This window comes from Balaenoptera acutorostrata, chromosome 9 (genome assembly GCF_949987535.1).
Source record: "Balaenoptera acutorostrata chromosome 9, mBalAcu1.1, whole genome shotgun sequence".
Classification (NCBI taxonomy): Eukaryota; Metazoa; Chordata; class Mammalia; order Artiodactyla; family Balaenopteridae; genus Balaenoptera; species Balaenoptera acutorostrata.
Window position 1 is genome coordinate 42,399,604 of NC_080072.1, and position 11,112 is coordinate 42,410,715.

At 42.4% G+C, this 11,112-nt stretch overlaps 1 pseudogene; it reads left to right on the forward strand.

The window, feature by feature from the left end:
* Window positions 1-5,344: 5,344 nt before the first annotated feature.
* LOC103007750 (calcitonin receptor-stimulating peptide 3-like) lies at window positions 5,345-8,492 on the forward strand (annotated as a pseudogene).
* The last annotated feature ends 2,620 nt before the right edge of the window (window positions 8,493-11,112 follow it).

Sequence of the window (11,112 nt, forward strand, 5' to 3'; positions counted from 1 at the left end):
GACAAACATCATAGAATATCACATATACGTGGGTTCTAAAAAAATGATACAAATGAACTTATTTCCAAAACAGAAAGAGACTCACAGACATAGAAAACAAACTTATGGTTACCAAAGAGGAAAGGTGGGGAGGAGGTTATAAATTAGGAATTTGGGATTAACATATACATGCTACTATATATAAAATAGATAAATAACAAGAACCTATTGCATAGCACAGGGAATATATATTGAATATATATTCAATATATTGTAATAACCTATAATGGAAAGAATCTGAAAAAGAATATATATGTATATGAATATATTATAAAAAGAATATATATGTATGTGAATATATTATATATACATATACGTAAGAATATATATATTATATATATCTGAATCACTTTGCTGTACACCCGAAACTCAGACAACATTGTAAATCAACTATACATCAATTAAAAAAAAGAATAACCTAGAAAAAAAAACAATAGAGGTTAGCCACCTCAGGTCCTGGCTCCTAAAATGGATGAGGATGATCTTATCTGCCGCTCCTCCCCCCACAAATCCAAGGGATTAGCGGCTTAGTGTGGAAAAACTACAGGTGGGTCTTTAGGCTCTCTTTCAACAAAGATTCCGCAGGGGCCTGGATCTTACAGAACTACCCAGGCTTCATGAAAACAGTTCATCAATACTGGATTCACCCTGTTCTCAGTTAAGTGACAATCCTGAATTCTAGCCAGCTGCCCTACGAAGACACAGTATCCTCTGGGGAAGACGAAAATTAGGGCTTAATGTAATGATGGGCTCAGTTGCTCGGGGCCTCTTAACAATACTTCCAAACACCCCTCCCTCCCTTTCCCAATCCTTTTAAGGAACATAAGCATGGATTAAAAAAAAAAAAAAGAAAGAAAGTTAAAGGAAAGGTATGTTAAAACTAGAACTTGCTGTTATGTAGAATGGGAGCTTAAGCCATTTTTCTTTGAATATTAAATAAAAGAATGACCCCAAGAGGCCTGAGGACTTTGAGACATTTGGGTTACATTTTAAAAAACAAAAAACAAAAACTCTTTATTAAAAAAAAAAATAATAACCAGAACTTGTGATTGACCAGAAAGTTAAAGATATACGACCATATTTAAATGATTCTACCTAATCACATCTACAATGCTTGATGGTTCCGGAGGGCAAAATGACATGCCAGGAATATCATTACATCTTCCTCCAACGCACAGATATTAGAAAAGAAAACAGATGAAGTCTCTATCATTCTCTTGATTTCTTTTTTTACTTATTTTTATAAATAATACCTCACCAGTAAGTTAATCTTCATAAGAAATGCCTCTAAATCTCTCCTGCCTGGGCTTCTCAATATTTTTCTTTAATGGACAGGAAATTAAATACCTTATTCTCAGTCACTTCCATGTCCTCAGTCATCAGAACATGGAAGTCCCCTTTTCACAGTACAGAGATATTGCCTGACCTCTGTTTATTTTAAGGCTTAAGCAGCCAGAAACTTCTGATACATCTGATTTGGTGTCTGGGAAAGGAAAAAGAGTAGAAAAAAAATATTCTAATATGGGCATTAAATGATACCCATTACCAGCACTGATGAATTATTTATCCTGAAGCCCTATAATCCCCTGGGGGCAAGTCCATGTACATCATATCTCATCATTGTGCCCAGCACACAGTTGTGCTTGCTAAATCTAATTTGATTGAGTGAATAAACACATTTCTCTCATTAAATATGGAGATTGTAGAATTGTCATTCCTGTGATTTACCCATTTTCATTTAGGACATATGTTGTATCCCTACAGTGCTAAAACATCTAAGTAAAAAGAGCAAAAAACTTGACTATTTTAATTGAGAATCAAAAAAGGTCTAGAATCTGTACTGTCCAAAACAGTACCCACTAGCTATGTGGCAATTTACATTTAAATTCAATAACATTTAAAAATCAGTTGCCCAGTTGCCCTAACCAATATCAAGTGTTCAATAACTACATGTGGCTAGTGGCTATGGCATCAGACAGCACAAGTACAGAATATTTACATCATTACAAAAAATTCAGAGTTTTGTTGGACAGAAAATTCTAGATGATTGCCTAAAATTTTTTGATTTCATTTTTATGTTCCATGCTTTTATAAATATATTAGGAGTTCAAGACCTTTTCTAAGTATGTGGTAGAGTTCCTTAAGGGAAGTGATTTGGGAAGTAAAGATTTTCTGTTACTTGGGCTTATGAAAATGACTCCAAGATTGAAGAGAGCTTGTTAATACACACTGAAGTAGATCTAGTATTCCCTGAGGGCAGAATCCTTTTCTTGTTCATTTTTCTATTCCCAGCAGCTAAGAAATTGCACTTAGTAAAGGATGAATAATGATAAATATGTATGTATCCTAATAAACTACACATTCTCATTCAAACACTTCACATACCTCTCATATTTGACACATTTATTTCAGATATCAGAGGTGTAGTAGATTCTGTTGCCTGGAGGATAAAGGGCTTGCCTATCAGCAGCTTTATCTTTTTATGGGATCTGTCTTCCTTCTTTTCACCTCCAGTGCAGTCTATTTCTCCTGTCTTCTATAGTACTAGGTCTCATCTAATGATACCATCACAGAGTTTACACTGACTGACCACATACCCTAGACTAATGACATATATATTAGGCAACAATAAGATTTATTGTTGCCTATGGTCTGAAATGTTTGTGTCCATACACAATACCCAATGTGATGATGTTAGTAGGTGGGGCCTTTGGGAGATACTTAAGCCATGAGATTGGAGCCCTCATAAATGGAATTAGTGCTTTATAAAGAGGCTCCAGAGAGATCCCTATCCTCTTCCACCATGTGAGGATACAGCAACAAGACAACCATATATTTAACCAGGAAGCGATCTTGGAATTCCAGAATCCAGGAATGTGAGAAATAAATTTCTGTTGATTATTAGCTAACCAGTCTGTGGTATTTTGTTACAGAAGCCCAAATGGACTAAGACACTGTCCATACTGGTATCCTTCTGAGAGTGAAAGGGGGTGGTATTAATAGCTCCACTGGGACACTAAGCATGAGCCAAGGTCACCCAACTGGTTTTGCTCTTATCTTCCAGTAGTTCTATGATGCTGTAAACTGAATGCTTGTGTTCCCCCAACATTCATATGTTGAAACCCATTCCCCAATGTGTTAGTATTTGGAGGTAGAGCCTTTGGAAGGTGATTAGCTCGTGAGGGTGGAGCTCTCATGAATGGGATTAGTGCCCTTATAAAAGAGACCTTAGAGAGCTCCTTTGCCCCTCTGCCATGCGAGAAGACAGACATCTATGTATGAATCAGCAAGTGGGCTCTCATCAGACACCAAATCTGCCAGTACCTTGATCTTGGATTTCCCAGCCTCCAAAATGGTAAGAAATAAATTTTTGTTGTTTAAAAGCCACCCAGTCCATGGTACTCTGTTACAGCAGCCTGAACAGACAAAGACATAAGTGTATCTTTGTCTTTAATTTTTTTACCACTAGATGTCAACTTTTCCTGGAATTCTAGACCACGGTTTCAATAAGATTCAGACATCCTCAGCAACACATTCCTACACATACACCCAGATTTGTGAACATTCATCGTGCTCATTGAGCTCACATTATTTATGCTCATTGATTAACATAATCCATGTTTTACAATTGTTTTGGCAAGAATTACAAAGGTTTATATATCAAAGGTCTATATAATAGTCCCAAATAAGGATTTCTTCACTGCCCCTCAAGCTGCCTGACGTTCCAAGATAAGGCCTTTGGTCAGGATGTTGTCAAAATGACAAGTAACAGCCTAGGGTCAGGCCATTAGAAAGTTCCTATGAGAACACCATTCAGATTGGACCTTACGTGAAGAAGGAGGCAGCAGAAGGAGGGAGAAGATCCAAAAAGGATGATCCTGAGGTCATCCTTGCCTGAAATCCACATCAGTAAACTCTAATCTAACCATAATATCGATCAGGAGAGGATCCTTGGTCAGATCATTTTTTTAATTTCAAAAAAGATTGATTTCCATTCTGTAAATACCTCCAGTTCACTTAAATTAAGGAGCATTCCTTCTTTGGCATTCTTCCCCTGGCTACATTAGCAAAGGGGAACTTGATCCATGACTCAAGCAGTCTAACAGCACTGATGAGATGCCTCCTCCCCCATCCTCACCTCCCCTTGGGGGACAGTAAGGAGGTGGCCTCAAGGATCACTAAAAGTCTCTCAGAACATAAAGCTTTCCTTGTAATCATTTATTATGTTCTCTCAGTGCTCAGAAAAGAGAAACAGCTCCCTACATTTGCTTTTAGAGTGATAGAAAACAATCGATAATGTTTGTCTATGGATTTGATCACAACGAGGATGTTTTGTGAAAGATGAAGTGAAAGATTTCACTGTTTCATGGCAAGGATCCCATCTTCAGTATGCAGGGTGGAATGGGTGTCTGGAGGAATGTGAATACATGGTCTCAGTCCGGGGACTCTCTGCTCCACTCTCCCCGCACTGGGGTGGGTTCCAGTCTCGCTGTCTCCTGCGGCACACTTGCTTAGGTCAATTTCGGGATGCTGGAGCTCCCCAGGCACCACCCACAGAACAGGACGCAGCAATGGCTTTGTGCGGACAGTGCGCTCATGGATCACATCCCTCGCCTAATGGTCCGTGGGAAATGGGTTCGGAACCTGGGCCAGCGCAACCGGATGGCAAATAGGTGCAGTGACTGAGGGGCAGGTAACCGTTAAATGCAAGCCCCAGTGGCAGGTTCCGGGAGCTTTTTTCCCCCATTTAAGTCCTGGGTTCCAAATTAAGACTCTGCCAGCTTGCTTCTCACAGGGTACTCTTTGCCAAAGTGTGAAGCAGCTGAGCAGTAGAATTTGGTTCTTCAGTTTCTCAGGGATTCCAACCGCAGAGATATGTCCTCCCTACCCACCTCCCCCAACCAGGTATGAGCAAAAGCCCCACACCAGGAGGACAGCTCTGGGTTGCACAATGGGAAACGCTGTGGTGACAGGTACTCGGAGTCTGCCCTCCAGGAGTCCTGGCCAACAGGTTGTATGTGAGAATGTGTGGAGTGATGGGGAGGGGGCTACAGACTGAGACCTCCTCACCCAGTTGTCCCACTAGGTTTCTTTGCTAAGTCAAGCATGCTACAGGCTTACTGGATCTTCCAGCAGTCCACTTTGGTGAGAAGGAAACGATGGTGAAGGGAAGTGACATGTCCAACCTGAAGTCAGGACACCAGAGAGTTAGAGTCAGAGACAGGAGCAGAGCCTGGGTCTGTGGGCTCACAGAACTTGAACTGCTGCAGGTGGTGATGTCATTTTTCCCTTGCAGAGAGGTGCCATGGGCTTCTGGAAGTTCCCTCCCGTTCCTGGTCCTCAGCATTCCGGTCCTGAACCAGGCAGGCATGCTCCAGGCAGCGCCATTCAGGTGAGACAGCCCTGCCAGGAGCACTCTCACCTCCCATGGCCCCTGGAATCATACAGTTCTGTGTTCTCAGTTGTGCTTGTGCTGAATCTTTAGCAACTGGCTCCTGGTGGGTGGAGGTGGGGGGATGGGTGGTGGTAATGTACAAATGTACACTTATATATAAGTTTATCATAGAAAGATGTGTAGCACACAGTTTACAAATAGACATAAGATATACAGTACTAGTTATTAGAAATTTCATATAACTCATTGAACCTCACAACATACTTTTGTTGCTTTTTATCAAACACTTTTATCTTTAGCAAAGCTATTTACTAACTTAACCATAATTTGAGAAATGGATTTCATCCTAGTCTGCTAACGACTTGGCCAATAAATTTGTTATTAAATCTGATATGTGATCTATTCATCTAATTTCTCATCCTCATTCAAATTATATTTATTAAACTGAAACCATTTTCAGATTCAAATTATCATTATCATTTAATTTTTAATAATGGCTGCATTTCACACTAAGCTCAAAAAATTCCTGAAAATCTAACCGTCAGTTGCCAGCAAACCATTTCTTGGAGGTCACACCAGAGCCTACCTCCAAGTGGAGCAGCATTTTTGGACGGACACTGGCCTCATTTCTTCCGTTGGCAGTTGGGGCAGCCACATCCTCAGGGGAAGATGCAGAAACCAGGAAACCTGGCTGCTTATCCTGGGCGTGGGGGTAGGCAGGGACTCAGAGCCAGGATTGGGCTTGCTTCCCTTCCCTAGGTGGGCCTTGGAGAATGGCTTTGATCCTGCTACACTCACCAGTAAGGAAATGCGCCTCCTACTGGCTGCAATGATGAACGATTATGTGCAGATGAAGGCCCGTGAGCTGAAGCAAGAGACAGGAGGGCTTCAAGTAAGGCTCTGCCCTCTGCTCAGCACTTACCCTCTCCCCTGGCTCACCAGGAAGATGTATCCTGACAGGTAGGAAGAGAACATAGCTGGACAGGCAGCCAGCAAGCAGTCACTGTTCACCTTGGCCTGGGGCCCAGCTCTTCTACAGGCTCCACTGAAGACAGAGGTCATGTGAAGGAACTATGGTTGCACCACATGTACAAAGATCCCTTTCTAAAAGCAGTGGGGGAAGCTGTGGACTCCCTCATTCCGGAAATTGTCTGGCAGTACTGAGGATACCTCCCAGCACTGGCGGAGTTTAGCCTCGTAAAGTAAAGCCAGGAAATGAATCCCATGTATCTCAGGGGATTTTAGAAATCTAGCCCCTCCTTGTTAACCTGCACATGATATTCTTTCACACCTGCAAGGCATCTTCATTGCACATTTGCAAGGTGAAGCCAGAGCCCTTACAAAGGATGTTGTCAGGTAGCACAGTGTCTGAGGTAGGTCCAGGGCCTTTAGATGTGTAGAATCTGTGGAGATGTGCATGTTCTCACTGGACCAGACACCCTTCCCCAGCCCCACCCCCCTGTGCACCCTGAGCTTGGAGCTCACACCAGCTCCTGACCTGGCCGTACCTGTTCAGAGGCATGTGCTGCACCTGTATCTGCCCTAAGAACCTCTCTGCAGAGCAAGAAGGACTGAGCAGCATGTGGAATGCCAGAAAAGGTCACCCCTTCCCCCCGCAGCCCTTCCCCACACTGCCCTGGCTCAGTGAACCTCTGTGTTCTCCTAATGGAGGATGCGTGAGCCGCCCCCATTCCTGCCCCTCTGCTTTTGCTCCAGGTGCCCTCTCCCTATTCTAACCTTCTGCATGACTGCCTGCAGGGGCAGCCCTGGTGCATGGTATTGTCTAGCCTGACTTTTCCCTGTAGCCTAGACAGCTCCAGAACTAAGCAGTGCAATAATCTGAGTACCTGTGTCCTGGGCACACACACATAGGACCTCAACAAGTTTTACACATTCCCCTTAACTAAAACTGGGGTCAGAATGCCTGGCAAGAAATGGGTCATGGCCAGAGTATTGGAGAAAGACCATGACCCCTCATGTTGGCATGCCTCAAGGTGCCTACTCAACCCCTTCCTCTCCTTTCTAATTCCTTTGTTCCTATAACTTGATGCATGTGGTCTTCTCTGGTTGCTCTTTGGGCTAGTATCAGTGGCATTCTTTGTGGCAGTGGATGTCTGGAACATCAGATGGGAGGAGGGAGAGCAGGCCAGAGAGAATCATTCAGGAAGAGATCAGGAGAGAGAGGGCAGCCCTGTGAGTACCTGTAGATTTCATAGCAGAGCTTCTCAGTCCTGCTTCTGAACATGCCTTTCATTGGGGGAATAATAGTATATTTCTAAAATCACCTGAGCTGTGGTGGTTATTGGTCTGGCCACATCCCACACTTCATGGATACAGGGAACTGTCTGGCAAGTAGCTTTAGCCCCGGGTAGCTGGAGTCAGGGCATAGTGGGTGGTCCCTGTGAATAACCTCAGGTAGCAAAAACAGGAGCACTAAGCACCTCTGAGACTTGATGCTGCAAACTCGCTTCCTCTTCTAGGAGGACAGGGGAATTTTCCTTTTCCTAAGGAGCACTCAGTACCTTGTGAATGGGATGCATCTTCTAGACAATCTTTAAGAATGAGGTTGGGTGTGGCACCATAACCTCTCTAGTCACCTAAGCCTTGGTTAAGCTTGCGTTTACTTGTACAGAAAAGATTGGCTGCTACAGTTCTGTGTTCCATGGCTTGTTGCCCAGAGCACGTTTGGGTTTTCTGACACCCTTGGAAACGTCTATGGGAAGTGACTGTGGCATTTTCCCTAATGCCCTATGATTGTCTGTGGTGATTTTGTGTTTAGGAAAAATATTTAAAGTTCATTGGTGCCTCTCAGAGCAGTAATTTTACCATGTGGGTCCCATGGGGTAGCACCTGCCCTCAGCCTCTCACTGACAGGCCTTTTCTTTTTCTCTATCCTGCAAATCAGCATCACTGCCCAGAAGAGATCCTGTAACACTGCCACCTATGTGACCCATAAGATGCAGGCTGGCTGAGCAGATCTGGGAGCGTGGTTAAGAACAACTTCATGCCCGCCAGCGTGGGCTCCAAAGCCTTTGGCTGGCGCCGCAGTGACCTTTAGGCCTGAGCAGTGAAATGACTCCAGGAAGAAGACAACTGCCCTAGTACCTCAGATGGCAGGGCAGATGGCTGGGTATTGCAGGAGTGCAGGCCACAGTCTGACCCTCCCTGGTCCTGTATTGCAAAAAAAATCCACAGTGAAGGCGCCAACCACAGTGTCCGGAGAAAGAACAGAGTCCCAATAGCTAAAACACCTAGAATTTGGGTTCGTTTCTGGTTTTTTTCAGTGTCTCCAAGTGACTCTGAGATCATCTGCCAGGAAATATAGATCCTATTCATTTAAAACACTGTTCCCTACAGTTATAATTGTGATTATTCTAGTTTTTTAGTTAGAAAGGCAAAGACCCTACCCTTCGGGAGTATTCTCTACAATGTCATGTACATCTGGATTCAGAGCATAGACTTGGGTTCAAATACTGTGTTTGTCCTCTACTAACTATGTGACCATGGACCAGACCCTCTCTGAGCCTGTTTCCCCATATAACTTGAAAGCAACAATAAGTACCTACCTGTATCATTAATATAAAAAGTAATTGAGATAATACATGACAAGAGCCTCACTGTTAATAAGTAATAATATTCTAGTTCTTACTTTTTTTTTTCTCCTAGGTCACCAAAGAGCTGAACTCCATTTCTTTTAATTTGCAATGAAAGCAACTTACAAAAAAAATAGCCTGGAAGACACCCATGTATGCATGCTTCTTGACATTGAAACCACTCTTTTTTTTTTTGTTTGAAATAAACTAAATGCAGAATAAAATCAATGCAGCTACCTACTGTGCATCTTTTTTATCAATATATTTGATTCTGTATTCAATAAATATGACACATATCTCACTGGCTTATCTGGTAGCAAATCTGGACCCTGTCAGCCAACCTGTTGGCTGCTCTGCTAAACCTCAGGGGTACATGAAATCGCTGCCTTGTGGGTGTCTGGAGATGCCTAGTAATGCTGAGCCTCAATGGAACTCTCTCTTTAAAGAAATGTTCTCATTTGTGCACTTCGTCAAGATACAAAATATATTTTCGATATAGTTAAAAGGAGTCCCTGCTGCTATTTATGCTGTTTTTCCCATGAGAACCTCAGGGACCTGTGACACTTTGTTGGCCAGGCTGGCTCAAATGAGGCAATGATGCCATGTTTGGGGTGGGTCCTCAGTATCCTGTATCCTCAGTGTCTAGTGAAACACCTTTACTGGAATTAGAACCCTGTGCATCTCAAAGAGACATTCACATTTATTTTCAGAGAGTGCCCTGGTCCCCAGCCCCAGAAGTTATCTGTTCTCTTCTCCTTGACTCAGGTTTGCCCTTACCCATCCCTGCCTTTCCTCCCAACAGCACCCCTTCATACACCCCATAGCCTGCAAAGCCCGTTAGAACAACAGCTCACAGTTTGAAAGGGGATCACACACTGGCAGACCTAGAAAGATCATCAGATGCCATCTAATCCAACTTTTTACTCTTTGATGTGCAGAGAAGAAAAGTGCGTTGCTCAGGTCCTGCAATAAGTTTAACAGAGACATTCTTATATTTAACAAATAATCATTGAGTGTCTGCTATATGCTTGACCCTATTTGAGCTCCAGGACTAGAGCAATGAACAGAACAGACAAAACCCCCTGCATTCATGGAGCTTATATTCTAACTGGGGGAGACTGAGGTGATACATGCTGTAGAATCGGAGATGTTCGGTATTGGAAGGAATCTGGGATGTCATATGGTCTAAAGGCTTATTAAATACAGAAATTTCCCAGCGTCAACATCCCTGGCATTTGCTGGAAATGCCGGTGACAAACTGCTAACTGTAACTTCCAAGGTGACTCTGCAGCAAGTTTCACTGGTGGGCAGTCAGTTAAGAGGGGTTTTTTAATTAGAAAAGTCATCTCCTACTACCTACTGATTCTAGTTATTTCCTCAGAAACACACAGAACTATGACCCTCGCTCCCATTCATTCTTTACTCATCACAGTAGTACATAAAGCAGATCAGACCATGTCTCCTGTAAGTACAGAATACTCCATTGAGTCCCCATCTCACAGAGTAATCACTTGGGGCATTGCAGTGGCTTCTTAATAAACTCCACTTGGTCAGAGGATATGTATTAAAATTTATTTCCAAATTCAATTTGCTTGTGATTTATTTAGGATTTTGTACTACCTTTGTTAAGTCTAGAATTGGGGCTATGCCAATGGTATCAAATGAGTTGGCAAACTTGAAATTTTTCTGTTTTAAATCAGTGCAAATAGCGTGGAAACTATCTCTGCCTTAAGCTGGATGTAAATCACCTGTAAAAGTTTCTCACAGAGTTCTTTTTATAACATAGTTCCTTGCAAGGTTTTCGATTTTTTCAAGATTATTCAACTCTACTATTTTATTTTATTTTATATATTCTTGATTTATATATATTTCCGTGAAATTTTAATTTAAAAATTTTTACATGCATTAACAAATCGTACTTTTTCATTATAATTTAAAATTTTCATATTTGAGGTTATATCTTCTTTTTCATTCTGGAGGTAGTGTACCTGTATTTTCCTTATGGTAGTCTAACAGGTACCACATGACCTGACCCTATATATTTCTCAGATCTCCTGCCAACTGACCCATTGCTTGCTCCACTCC